This window comes from Ranitomeya imitator, chromosome 5 (assembly GCF_032444005.1).
Source record: "Ranitomeya imitator isolate aRanImi1 chromosome 5, aRanImi1.pri, whole genome shotgun sequence".
Taxonomy (NCBI): Eukaryota; Metazoa; Chordata; class Amphibia; order Anura; family Dendrobatidae; genus Ranitomeya; species Ranitomeya imitator.
Window position 1 is genome coordinate 700,344,885 of NC_091286.1, and position 13,696 is coordinate 700,358,580.

Genomic DNA, 13,696 nt, shown 5'->3' on the forward strand with positions numbered 1-13,696 from the left:
GGAGGAGCAGACTTTAGTTTTTCACGTACACAGAGCTGGGGAACAGCTTGCGTTAATGAACCCCAATAACAGAGGAGCAAGTGTGGACTGTTCAGACAGCACTTCCGGGCAGCAACTGGCGGTGTTGAAGAACAGGTAAAACAGGAGGAGCAGACTTTAGTTTTTGCCGCAAACACAGCTGAGGAACAGCTGGCGTTACTGAACACCAGTAACAGAGGAGCATCTGTTGACTGTGCAGACAGCACTTCCGGGCAATAACTGGCGGTGTTGAAGCCCAAGGAAAGCAGGAGAAGCAGACTTTAGTTTTTGCCGCAAACACAGCTGGGGAACAGCTGGCATTAATGAACCCAATAACAGAGGAGCAACTGTTGACTGTGCAGACAGCACTAACAGGCAACAACTGGCAGTGTTGAGGCCCAGGGAAAGCAGGATGAGCAGACTTTAGTTTTTGCCGCACACACAGCTGGGGAACAGCTGGCGTTACTGAACCCCAATAACAGAGGAGCAACTGTTGACTGTGCAGACAGCACTTCGAGGGAAAAGCTAGCGGTGTTGAAGAACAGGTAAAGCAGGATGAGCAGACTTTACTTTTTGCTGCACACACAGTTGGGGAACAGCTGGTGTTACTAAATCCCAAAAACATAGGAGCAACTGTTGACTCTGCAGACAGCAATTACAGGCAACAACTGGTGGTATTGAAGCAAAGGGAAAGCAGTAGGAGAAAACTTTAGTTTTTGCCACACACACAGCTGGGGAACAGCTGGCGTTACTGAACACCAATAATAGAGGAGCAACTGTTGACTGTGCAGACAACACTTCCGGGCAAGAACTGGCGGTGTTGAAGCCCAGTGAAAACAGGAGGAGAAGACTTTAGTTTTTGCCACACACACAGCTGGGGAACAGCTGGCATTACTGAACCCCAATAACAGAGGAGCAACTGTTGACTGGCTGGTGTTACTGAATCCCAAAAACATAGGAGCAACTGTTGACTCTGCACACAGCACTTCCGGGCAACAACTGGCGGTGTTGAAGAACAGGTAAAGCAGGAGGAGCATACTTTAGTTTTTGCCGCACACACAGCTGGGGAACAGCTGATGTTATTAAACCCCAATAACAGAGGAGCAACTGTTGACTGTGCAGACAGCACTTCTGGGCAACAACTGGCGGTGTTGAAGAACAGGTAAAGCAGGAGGAGCCGACTTTAGTTTTTGCTGCACACACAGCTGGGGAGCAGCAGGCGTTACTGAAACCCAATAACAGAGGAGCAACTGTTGACTGTACAGACAGCAATTCTAGGCAACATCTGGCGGTGTTGAGGCCCAGGAAAAGCAGGAGGAGCAGACTTTAGTTTTTGCCGCACACACAGCTGGGGAACAGCTGGCGTTACTGAACCCCAATAACACGGCAGCAAGTGTTGACTGTGCAGACAGCACTTCTGTGCTACAACTGTCTGTGTTGAAGCCCAGGGAAAGCATGAGCAGCAGACTTTAGTTATTGCCGCACACACAGCTGGGGAACAGCTGGAGTTAATGAACACCAATAACAGAGGAGCAACTGTTGACTGTGCAGACAGCACTTCCAGTCAACAACTGGCGGTGTTAAGGCCCAGGGAAAGCAGGAGGAGCAGACTTTAGTTTTCGCCGTACACACAGCTGGGGAACAGCTGGCGTTAATGAACCCCAATAACAGAGGAGCAACTGTGGACTGTGCAGACAGCACTTCCAGGCAACAACTAGTGGTGTTGAAGAACAGGTAAAGCAGGAGGAGCAGACTTTACTTTTTTCTGCACACACAGCTGGGGAACAGCTGGCGTTACTGAACCCCAAAAACATAGGAGCAACTGTTGACTCTGCAGACAGCACTTACAGGCAACAACTGGTGGTGTTGAAGCAAAGGGAAAGCAGGAGGAGCAAACTTTAGTTTTTGCCACACACACAGCTGGGGAACAGCTGGCGTTACTCAACACAAATAATAGAGGAGCAACTGTTGACTGTGCAGACAGCACTTCCGGGCAACAACTGGCGGTGTTGAAGAACAGGTAAAGCAGGAGGAGCAGACTTTAGTTTTTGCCGCAAACACAGCTGGGGAACAGCTGATGTTATTTAACCCCAATAACAGAGGAGCAACTGTTGACTGTGCAGACAGCACTTCTGGGCAACAACTGGCGGTGTTGAAGAACAGGTAAAGCAGGAGGAGCAGACTTTAGTTTTTGCCGCACACACAGCTGGGGAACAGCTGGCGTTACTGAACCCCAATAACACGGCAGCAAGTGTTGACTGTGCATACAGCACTTCCAGGCTACAACTGTCTGTGTTGAAGCCCAGGGAAAGCAGGAGGAGCAGACTTTAGATGTTGCCGCACACACAGCTGGGGAACAGCTGGCGTTATTGAACACCAATAACAGAAGAGCAACTGTTGACTGTGCAGACAGCACTTCCAGTCATCAACTGGCGGTGTTGAGGCCCAGGGAAAGCAGGAGGAGAAGACATTAGCTTTTGCCGTACACAACGCTGGGGAACAGCTGGCGTCAATGAACCCCAATAACAGAGGAGCAACTGTTGACTGTGCAGACAGCACTTCCAGGCAACAACTGGCGGTGTTGAGGTCAAGGAAAAGCAGGAGGAGCAGACTTTAGTTTTTGCCGCGCACACAGCTGGGGAACAGATGGCGTTACAGAACCCCAAAAACACAGCAGCAAGTGTTGACTGTGCAGACAGCACTTCTGTGCTACAACTGGCGGTGTAGAAGCCCAGGGAAAGCATGAGTAGCAGACTTTAGTTATTGCCGCACACACATCTGGGGAACAGCTTGCGTTGCTGAACACCAATAACAGAGGAGCAACTGTTGACTGTGCAGACAGCACTTCCAGGCAACAACTGGTGGTGTTGAGGCCCAGGGAAATCAGGAGGAGCAGACTTTAGTTTTTGATGCACACACAGCTGGGGAATAGCTGACGTTAATGAACCCCAATAACAGAGGAGCAACTGTTGACTGTGCAGACAGCACTTACAGGCAACAACTGGTGGTGTTGAAGCAAAGGGAAAGCAGGAGGAGCAGACTTTAATTTTTGCCGCACACACAGCTGGGGAACAGCTGGCATTACTGAACACCAATAATAAAGGAGCAACTGTTGACTGTGCAGACAGCACTTCCGGGCAACAACTGGCAGTGTTGAAGCCCAGGGAAAGCAGGAGAAGCAGACTTTAGTTTTTTCCACAAACACAGCTGGGGAACAGCTGGCATTAATGAACCCCAATAACAGGGGAGCAACTGTTGACTGTGCAGACAGCACTTCCAGGCAACAACTGGCGGTGTTGAGGCCCAGGGAAAGCAGGATGAGCAGACTTTAGTTTTTGCTGCACACACAGCTGGGGAACAGCTGGCGTTACTGAACACCAATAACAGAGGAGCAACTGTTGACTGTGCAGACAGCCTTTTCAGGCACCAACTGGCGGTGTTGAGGCCCAGGGAAAGCAGGAGGAGCAGACTTTAGTTTTTGCCGTACACACAGCTGGGGAATAGCTGACGTTAATGAACCCCAATAACAGAGGAGCAACTGTTGACTGTGCAGACAGCACTTACAGGCAACAACTGGTGGTGTTGAAGCAAAGGGAAAGCAGGAGGAGCAGACTTTAATTTTTGCCGCACACACAGCTGGGGAACAGCTGGCATTACTGAACACCAATAATAAAGGAGCAACTGTTGACTGTGCAGACAGCACTTCCGGGCAACAACTGGCAGTGTTGAAGCCCAGGGAAAGCAGGAGAAGCAGACTTTAGTTTTTTCCACAAACACAGCTGGGGAACAGCTGGCATTAATGAACCCCAATAACAGGGGAGCAACTGTTGACTGTGCAGACAGCACTTCCAGGCAACAACTGGCGGTGTTGAGGCCCAGGGAAAGCAGGATGAGCAGACTTTAGTTTTTGCTGCACACACAGCTGGGGAACAGCTGGCGTTACTGAACACCAATAACAGAGGAGCAACTGTTGACTGTGCAGACAGCCTTTTCAGGCACCAACTGGCGGTGTTGAGGCCCAGGGAAAGCAGGAGGAGCAGACTTTAGTTTTTGCCGCACACACAGCTGGGGATCAGCTGGCATTAATGAACCACAATAACACGGCAGCAAGTGTTGACTGTGCAGACAGCACTTTCGGGCAAAAACTGGTGGTGTTGAAGCCCAGGGAAAGCAGGAGGAGCAGACTTTAGTTTTTGCCGCACACACAGCTAGGGAACAGCTGGCATTACTGAACCCCAATAACACGGCAGCAAGTGTTGACTGTACAGACAGCACTTCTGGGCTACAACTGGCAGTGTTGAGGCCCAGGGAAAGCAGGAGGAGCAGACTTTAGTTTTTGCCGCACGCACAGCTGGGGAACAGCTGGCGTTACTGAACCCCAATAACAGAGGAGCAACTGTTGACTGTGCAGACAGCACTTCGAGGCAACAACTAGCGGTGTTGAAGAACAGGTAAAGCAGGAGGAGCAGACTTTAGTTTTTGCTGCACACACAGCTGGGGAACAGCTGATGTTATTGAACCCCAATAACAGAGGAGCAACTGTTGACTGTGCAGACAGCACTTCCAGTCAACAACTTGCGGTGTTGAGGCCCAGGGAAAGCAGGAGGAGCAGACTTTAATTTTTGCCGTACACACAGCTGGGGAACAGCTGGCGTTAATTAACCTCAATAACAGAGGAGCAACTGTGGACTGTTCAGACAGCACTTCCGGGCAACAACTGGCGGTGTTGAAGAACAGGTAAATCAGGAGGAGCAGACTTTCATTTTTGCCACAAACACAGCTGGGGAACAGCTGGCGTTACTGAACACCAATAACAGAGGAGCAACTGTTGACTGTGCAGACAGCACGTCCATTCAAGAACTGGCGGTGTTGAGGCCCAGGGAAAGCAGGAGGAGCAGACATTAGTTTTTGCTGTACACAACGCTGGGGAACAGCTGGCGTTACAGAACCCCAATAACACAGCAGCAAGTGTTGACTTTGGAGACAGCACTTCTGTGCTACAACTGGCGGTGTTGAAGCCCAGGGAAAGAATGAGTAGCAGACTTTAGTTATTGCCGCACACACATCTGGGGAACAGCTTGCGTTGCTGAACACCAATAACAGAGGAGCAACTGTTGACTGTGCAGACAGCACTTCCAGTCAACAACTGGCGGTGTTGAGGCCCAGGGAAAGCAGGAGGAGCAGACTTTAGTTTTTGCCGTACATACAGCTGGGGAACAGCTGGCGTTAATGAACCCCAATAACAGAGGAGCAACTGTGGACTGTTCAGACAGCACTTCCAGGCAACAACTGGCGGTGTTGAAGAACAGGTAGAACAGGAGGAGCAGACATTAATTTTTGCCGCAAACACAGCTGGGGAACAGCTGGCGTTACTGAACACCAATAACAGAGGAGCAACTGTTGACTGTGCAGACAGCCTTTCCAGGCAACAACTGGCGGTGTTGAGGCCCAGGGAAAGCAGGAGGAGCAGACTTTAGTTTTTGCCGCACACACAGCTAGGGAACAGCTGGCATTACTAAACCCCAATAACACGGCAGCAAGTGTTGACTGTGCAGACAGCACTTCTGGGCTACAACTGGCAGTTTTGAGGCCCAGGGAAAGCAGGAGGAGCAGACTTTAGTTTTTGCCGCAAACACAGCTGGGGAACAGCTGGCATTAATGAACCCCAATAACAGAGGAGCAACTGTTGACTGTGCAGACAGCACTTCGAGGCAACAACTAGCGGTGTTGAAGAACAGGTAAAGCAGGAGGAGCAGACTGTAGTTTTTGCCGCACACACAGCAGGGGAACAGCTGATGTTATTGAACCCCAATAACAGAGGAGCAACTGTTGACTGTGCAGACAGCAATTCCAGGCAACAACTGGCGATGTTGAGGCCCAGGAAAAGCAATAGGAGCAGACTTTACTTTTTGCCGCACACACAGCTGGGGAACAGCTGGCGTTACTGAACCCCAATAACACGGCAGCTAGTGTTGACTGTGCAGACAGCACTTCCAGGCTGCAACTGGCGGGGTTGGAGCCCAGGGAAAGCATGAGTAGCAGACTTTAGTTATTGCCACACACACAGCTGGGGAACAGCTTGCGTTACTGAACACCAATAACAGAGGAGCAACTGTTGACTGTGCAGACAGCACTTCCAGTCAACAACTGGCGGTGTTGAGGCCCAGGGAAAGCAGGAGGAGCAGACTTTAGTTTTTGCCGTACACACAGCTGGGGGACAGCTGGCATTAATGAACCTCAATAACAGAGGAACAACTGTTGACTGTGTAGACAGCACTTCCGGGCAACAACTGGCGCTGTTGAAGAACAGGTAAAACAGGAGGAGCAGACTTTAGTTTTTGCCGCAAACAGCTGGGGAACAGCTGGCATTACTGAACACCAATAACAGAGGAGCAACTCTTGACTGTGCAGACAGCACTTCTAGGCAACAACTGGCGGTGTTGAGGTCCAGGAAAAGTAGGAGGAGCAGACTTTAGTTTTTGTCGCGCACGCAGCTGGGGAACAGATGGCGTTACAGAACCCCAATAACACAGCAGCAAGTGTTGACTTTGGAGACAGCACTTCTGTGCTACAACTGGCGGTGTTGAAGCCCAGGGAAAGAATGAGTAGCAGACTTTAGTAATTGCCGCACACACATCTGGGGAACAGCTTGCGTTGCTGAATACCAATAATAGAGGAGCAACTGTTGACTATGCAGACAGCACTTCCGGGCAACAACTGGCGGTGTTGAAGCCCAGGGAAAGCAGGAGAAGCAGACTTTAGTTTTTGCCGCAAACACAGCTGGGGAACAGTTGGCAATAATGAACCCCAATAACAGAGGAACAACTGTTGACTGTGTAGACAGCACTTCCGGGCAACAACTGGCGCTGTTGAAGAACAGGTAAAACAGGAGGAGCAGACTTTAGTTTTTGCCGCAAACAGCTGGGGAACAGCTGGCATTACTGAACACCAATAACAGAGGAGCAACTCTTGACTGTGCAGACAGCACTTCTAGGCAACAACTGGCGGTGTTGAAGCCCAGGGAACGCAGGAGGAGCAGACTTTAGATTTTGCGGCACACAGAGCTGGGGAACAGCTGGCGTTAATGAACCCCAATAACAGAGGAGCAACTGTTGACTGTGCAGACAGCACTTACAGGCAACAACTGGTGGTGTTGAAGCAAAGGGAAAGCAGGAGGAGCAGACTTTAATTTTTGCCGCACACACAGCTGGGGAACAGCTGCCATTACTGAACACCAATAATAGAGGAGCAACTGTTGACTATGCAGACAGCACTTCCGGGCAACAACTGGCGGTGTTGAAGCCCAGGGAAAGCAGGAGAAGCAGACTTCAGTTTTTGCCGCAAACACAGCTGGGGAACAGTTGGCAATAATGAACCCCAATAACAGAGGAGCAACTGTACGCTGTGCAGACAGCACTTCCGGGCAACAACTGGCGGTGTTGAGGTCCTGGAAAAGCAGGAGGAGCAGACTTTAGTTTTTGCCGCGCACACAGCTGGGGAACAGATGGCGTTACAGAACCTCAATAACACAGTAGCAAGTGTTGACTGTGCAGACAGCACTTCTGTGCTACAACTGGCGGTGTTGAAGCCCAGGGAAAGCATGAGTAGCAGATTTTAGTTATTGCCGCACACACATCTGGGGAACAGCTTGCGTTGCTGAACACCAATAACAGAGGAGCAACTGTTGACTGTGCAGACAGCACTTCCAGTCAACAACTGGCGGTGTTGAGGCCTAGGGAAAGCAGGAGGAGCAGACTTTAGTTTTTGCCGTACACACAGCTGGGGAACAGCTGGCGTTAATGAACCCCAATAACAGAGGAGCAACTGTGGACTGTTCAGACAGCACTTCCGGGCAACAACTGGCGGTGTTGAAGAACAGGTAAAACAGGAGGTGCAGACTTTAATTTTTGCCGCAAACACAGCTGGGGAACAGCTGGCGGTACTGAACACCAATAACAGAGGAGCAACTGTTGACTGTGCAGACAGTCTTTCCAGGCAACAACTGGCGGTGTTGAGGCGAAGGGAAAGCAGGAGGAGCAGACTTTAGTTTTTGCCGCACACACATCTGGGGAACAGCTGGCGTTACTGAACCCCAATAACAGAGGAGCAACTGTGGACTGTTCAGACAGCACTTCCGGGCAACAACTGGCGGTGTTGAAGAACAGGTAAAACAGGAGGAGCAGACTTTAGTTTTTGCCGCAAACACAGCTGGGGAACAGCTGGCATTAATGAACCCCAGTAACAGAGGAGCAACTGTTGACTGTGCAGACAGCACTTCCAGGCAACAACTAGCGGTGTTGAAGAACAGGTAAAGCAGGAGGAGCAGGATTTACTTTTTGCTGCACACACAGCTGGGGAACAGCTGGCGATACTGAACCCCAAAAACATAGGAGCAACTGTTGACTCTGCAGACAGCACTTACAGGCAACAACTGGTGGTGTTGAAGCAAAGGGAAAGCAGGAGGAGCAAACTTTAGTTTTTGCCACACACACAGCTGGGGAACAGCTGGCGTTACTGAACCCCAATAATAGAGGAGCAACTGTTGACAGTGCAGACAGCACTTCTGGGCAACAACTGGCGGTGTTGAAGAACAGGTAAAGCAGGAGGAGCAGACTTTAGTTTTTGCCGCACACACAGCTGGGGAACAGCTGGCGTTACTGAACCTCAATAACAGAGGAGCAACTGTAGACTGTGCAGACAGCACTTTCGGGCAACAACTGGCGGTGTTGAAATCCACGGAAAGCAGGAGGAGCAGACTTTAGTTTTTGCCACACACAGCAGGGGAACAGCTGGCATTACTGAACCCCAATAAGAGAGGAGAAACTGTTGACTGTGCAGACAGCACTTCCGAGCAACAACTGGTGGTGTTGAAGCCCAGGGAAAGCAGGAGGAGCAGACTTTAGTTTTTGCCGCACACACAGCTGGGGAACAGCTGGCATTACTGAACCCCAATAACACGGCAGCAAGTGTTGACTGTGCATACAGAACTTCCAAACTACAACTGTCTGTGTTGAAGCCCAGGGAAAGCATGAGTAGCAGACTTTAGTTATTGCCGCACACACATCTGGGAAACAGCTTGCGTTGCTGAACACCAATAACAGAGGAGCAACTGTTGACTGTGCAGACAGCACTTCCAGTCAACAACTGGCGGTGTTGAGGCCCAGGGAAAGCAGGAGGAGCAGACTTTAGTTTTTCACGTACACAGAGCTGGGGAACAGCTTGCGTTAATGAACCCCAATAACAGAGGAGCAAGTGTGGACTGTTCAGACAGCACTTCCGGGCAGCAACTGGCGGTGTTGAAGAACAGGTAAAACAGGAGGAGCAGACTTTAGTTTTTGCCGCAAACACAGCTGAGGAACAGCTGGCGTTACTGAACACCAGTAACAGAGGAGCATCTGTTGACTGTGCAGACAGCACTTCCGGGCAATAACTGGCGGTGTTGAAGCCCAAGGAAAGCAGGAGAAGCAGACTTTAGTTTTTGCCGCAAACACAGCTGGGGAACAGCTGGCATTAATGAACCCAATAACAGAGGAGCAACTGTTGACTGTGCAGACAGCACTAACAGGCAACAACTGGCAGTGTTGAGGCCCAGGGAAAGCAGGATGAGCAGACTTTAGTTTTTGCCGCACACACAGCTGGGGAACAGCTGGCGTTACTGAACCCCAATAACAGAGGAGCAACTGTTGACTGTGCAGACAGCACTTCGAGGGAAAAGCTAGCGGTGTTGAAGAACAGGTAAAGCAGGATGAGCAGACTTTACTTTTTGCTGCACACACAGTTGGGGAACAGCTGGTGTTACTAAATCCCAAAAACATAGGAGCAACTGTTGACTCTGCAGACAGCAATTACAGGCAACAACTGGTGGTATTGAAGCAAAGGGAAAGCAGTAGGAGAAAACTTTAGTTTTTGCCACACACACAGCTGGGGAACAGCTGGCGTTACTGAACACCAATAATAGAGGAGCAACTGTTGACTGTGCAGACAACACTTCCGGGCAAGAACTGGCGGTGTTGAAGCCCAGTGAAAACAGGAGGAGAAGACTTTAGTTTTTGCCACACACACAGCTGGGGAACAGCTGGCATTACTGAACCCCAATAACAGAGGAGCAACTGTTGACTGGCTGGTGTTACTGAATCCCAAAAACATAGGAGCAACTGTTGACTCTGCACACAGCACTTCCGGGCAACAACTGGCGGTGTTGAAGAACAGGTAAAGCAGGAGGAGCATACTTTAGTTTTTGCCGCACACACAGCTGGGGAACAGCTGATGTTATTAAACCCCAATAACAGAGGAGCAACTGTTGACTGTGCAGACAGCACTTCTGGGCAACAACTGGCGGTGTTGAAGAACAGGTAAAGCAGGAGGAGCCGACTTTAGTTTTTGCTGCACACACAGCTGGGGAGCAGCAGGCGTTACTGAAACCCAATAACAGAGGAGCAACTGTTGACTGTACAGACAGCAATTCTAGGCAACATCTGGCGGTGTTGAGGCCCAGGAAAAGCAGGAGGAGCAGACTTTAGTTTTTGCCGCACACACAGCTGGGGAACAGCTGGCGTTACTGAACCCCAATAACACGGCAGCAAGTGTTGACTGTGCAGACAGCACTTCTGTGCTACAACTGTCTGTGTTGAAGCCCAGGGAAAGCATGAGCAGCAGACTTTAGTTATTGCCGCACACACAGCTGGGGAACAGCTGGAGTTAATGAACACCAATAACAGAGGAGCAACTGTTGACTGTGCAGACAGCACTTCCAGTCAACAACTGGCGGTGTTAAGGCCCAGGGAAAGCAGGAGGAGCAGACTTTAGTTTTCGCCGTACACACAGCTGGGGAACAGCTGGCGTTAATGAACCCCAATAACAGAGGAGCAACTGTGGACTGTGCAGACAGCACTTCCAGGCAACAACTAGTGGTGTTGAAGAACAGGTAAAGCAGGAGGAGCAGACTTTACTTTTTTCTGCACACACAGCTGGGGAACAGCTGGCGTTACTGAACCCCAAAAACATAGGAGCAACTGTTGACTCTGCAGACAGCACTTACAGGCAACAACTGGTGGTGTTGAAGCAAAGGGAAAGCAGGAGGAGCAAACTTTAGTTTTTGCCACACACACAGCTGGGGAACAGCTGGCGTTACTCAACACAAATAATAGAGGAGCAACTGTTGACTGTGCAGACAGCACTTCCGGGCAACAACTGGCGGTGTTGAAGAACAGGTAAAGCAGGAGGAGCAGACTTTAGTTTTTGCCGCAAACACAGCTGGGGAACAGCTGATGTTATTTAACCCCAATAACAGAGGAGCAACTGTTGACTGTGCAGACAGCACTTCTGGGCAACAACTGGCGGTGTTGAAGAACAGGTAAAGCAGGAGGAGCAGACTTTAGTTTTTGCCGCACACACAGCTGGGGAACAGCTGGCGTTACTGAACCCCAATAACACGGCAGCAAGTGTTGACTGTGCATACAGCACTTCCAGGCTACAACTGTCTGTGTTGAAGCCCAGGGAAAGCAGGAGGAGCAGACTTTAGATGTTGCCGCACACACAGCTGGGGAACAGCTGGCGTTATTGAACACCAATAACAGAAGAGCAACTGTTGACTGTGCAGACAGCACTTCCAGTCATCAACTGGCGGTGTTGAGGCCCAGGGAAAGCAGGAGGAGAAGACATTAGCTTTTGCCGTACACAACGCTGGGGAACAGCTGGCGTCAATGAACCCCAATAACAGAGGAGCAACTGTTGACTGTGCAGACAGCACTTCCAGGCAACAACTGGCGGTGTTGAGGTCAAGGAAAAGCAGGAGGAGCAGACTTTAGTTTTTGCCGCGCACACAGCTGGGGAACAGATGGCGTTACAGAACCCCAAAAACACAGCAGCAAGTGTTGACTGTGCAGACAGCACTTCTGTGCTACAACTGGCGGTGTAGAAGCCCAGGGAAAGCATGAGTAGCAGACTTTAGTTATTGCCGCACACACATCTGGGGAACAGCTTGCGTTGCTGAACACCAATAACAGAGGAGCAACTGTTGACTGTGCAGACAGCACTTCCAGGCAACAACTGGTGGTGTTGAGGCCCAGGGAAATCAGGAGGAGCAGACTTTAGTTTTTGATGCACACACAGCTGGGGAATAGCTGACGTTAATGAACCCCAATAACAGAGGAGCAACTGTTGACTGTGCAGACAGCACTTACAGGCAACAACTGGTGGTGTTGAAGCAAAGGGAAAGCAGGAGGAGCAGACTTTAATTTTTGCCGCACACACAGCTGGGGAACAGCTGGCATTACTGAACACCAATAATAAAGGAGCAACTGTTGACTGTGCAGACAGCACTTCCGGGCAACAACTGGCAGTGTTGAAGCCCAGGGAAAGCAGGAGAAGCAGACTTTAGTTTTTTCCACAAACACAGCTGGGGAACAGCTGGCATTAATGAACCCCAATAACAGGGGAGCAACTGTTGACTGTGCAGACAGCACTTCCAGGCAACAACTGGCGGTGTTGAGGCCCAGGGAAAGCAGGATGAGCAGACTTTAGTTTTTGCTGCACACACAGCTGGGGAACAGCTGGCGTTACTGAACACCAATAACAGAGGAGCAACTGTTGACTGTGCAGACAGCCTTTTCAGGCACCAACTGGCGGTGTTGAGGCCCAGGGAAAGCAGGAGGAGCAGACTTTAGTTTTTGCCGTACACACAGCTGGGGAATAGCTGACGTTAATGAACCCCAATAACAGAGGAGCAACTGTTGACTGTGCAGACAGCACTTACAGGCAACAACTGGTGGTGTTGAAGCAAAGGGAAAGCAGGAGGAGCAGACTTTAATTTTTGCCGCACACACAGCTGGGGAACAGCTGGCATTACTGAACACCAATAATAAAGGAGCAACTGTTGACTGTGCAGACAGCACTTCCGGGCAACAACTGGCAGTGTTGAAGCCCAGGGAAAGCAGGAGAAGCAGACTTTAGTTTTTTCCACAAACACAGCTGGGGAACAGCTGGCATTAATGAACCCCAATAACAGGGGAGCAACTGTTGACTGTGCAGACAGCACTTCCAGGCAACAACTGGCGGTGTTGAGGCCCAGGGAAAGCAGGATGAGCAGACTTTAGTTTTTGCTGCACACACAGCTGGGGAACAGCTGGCGTTACTGAACACCAATAACAGAGGAGCAACTGTTGACTGTGCAGACAGCCTTTTCAGGCACCAACTGGCGGTGTTGAGGCCCAGGGAAAGCAGGAGGAGCAGACTTTAGTTTTTGCCGCACACACAGCTGGGGATCAGCTGGCATTAATGAACCACAATAACACGGCAGCAAGTGTTGACTGTGCAGACAGCACTTTCGGGCAAAAACTGGTGGTGTTGAAGCCCAGGGAAAGCAGGAGGAGCAGACTTTAGTTTTTGCCGCACACACAGCTAGGGAACAGCTGGCATTACTGAACCCCAATAACACGGCAGCAAGTGTTGACTGTACAGACAGCACTTCTGGGCTACAACTGGCAGTGTTGAGGCCCAGGGAAAGCAGGAGGAGCAGACTTTAGTTTTTGCCGCACGCACAGCTGGGGAACAGCTGGCGTTACTGAACCCCAATAACAGAGGAGCAACTGTTGACTGTGCAGACAGCACTTCGAGGCAACAACTAGCGGTGTTGAAGAACAGGTAAAGCAGGAGGAGCAGACTTTAGTTTTTGCTGCAC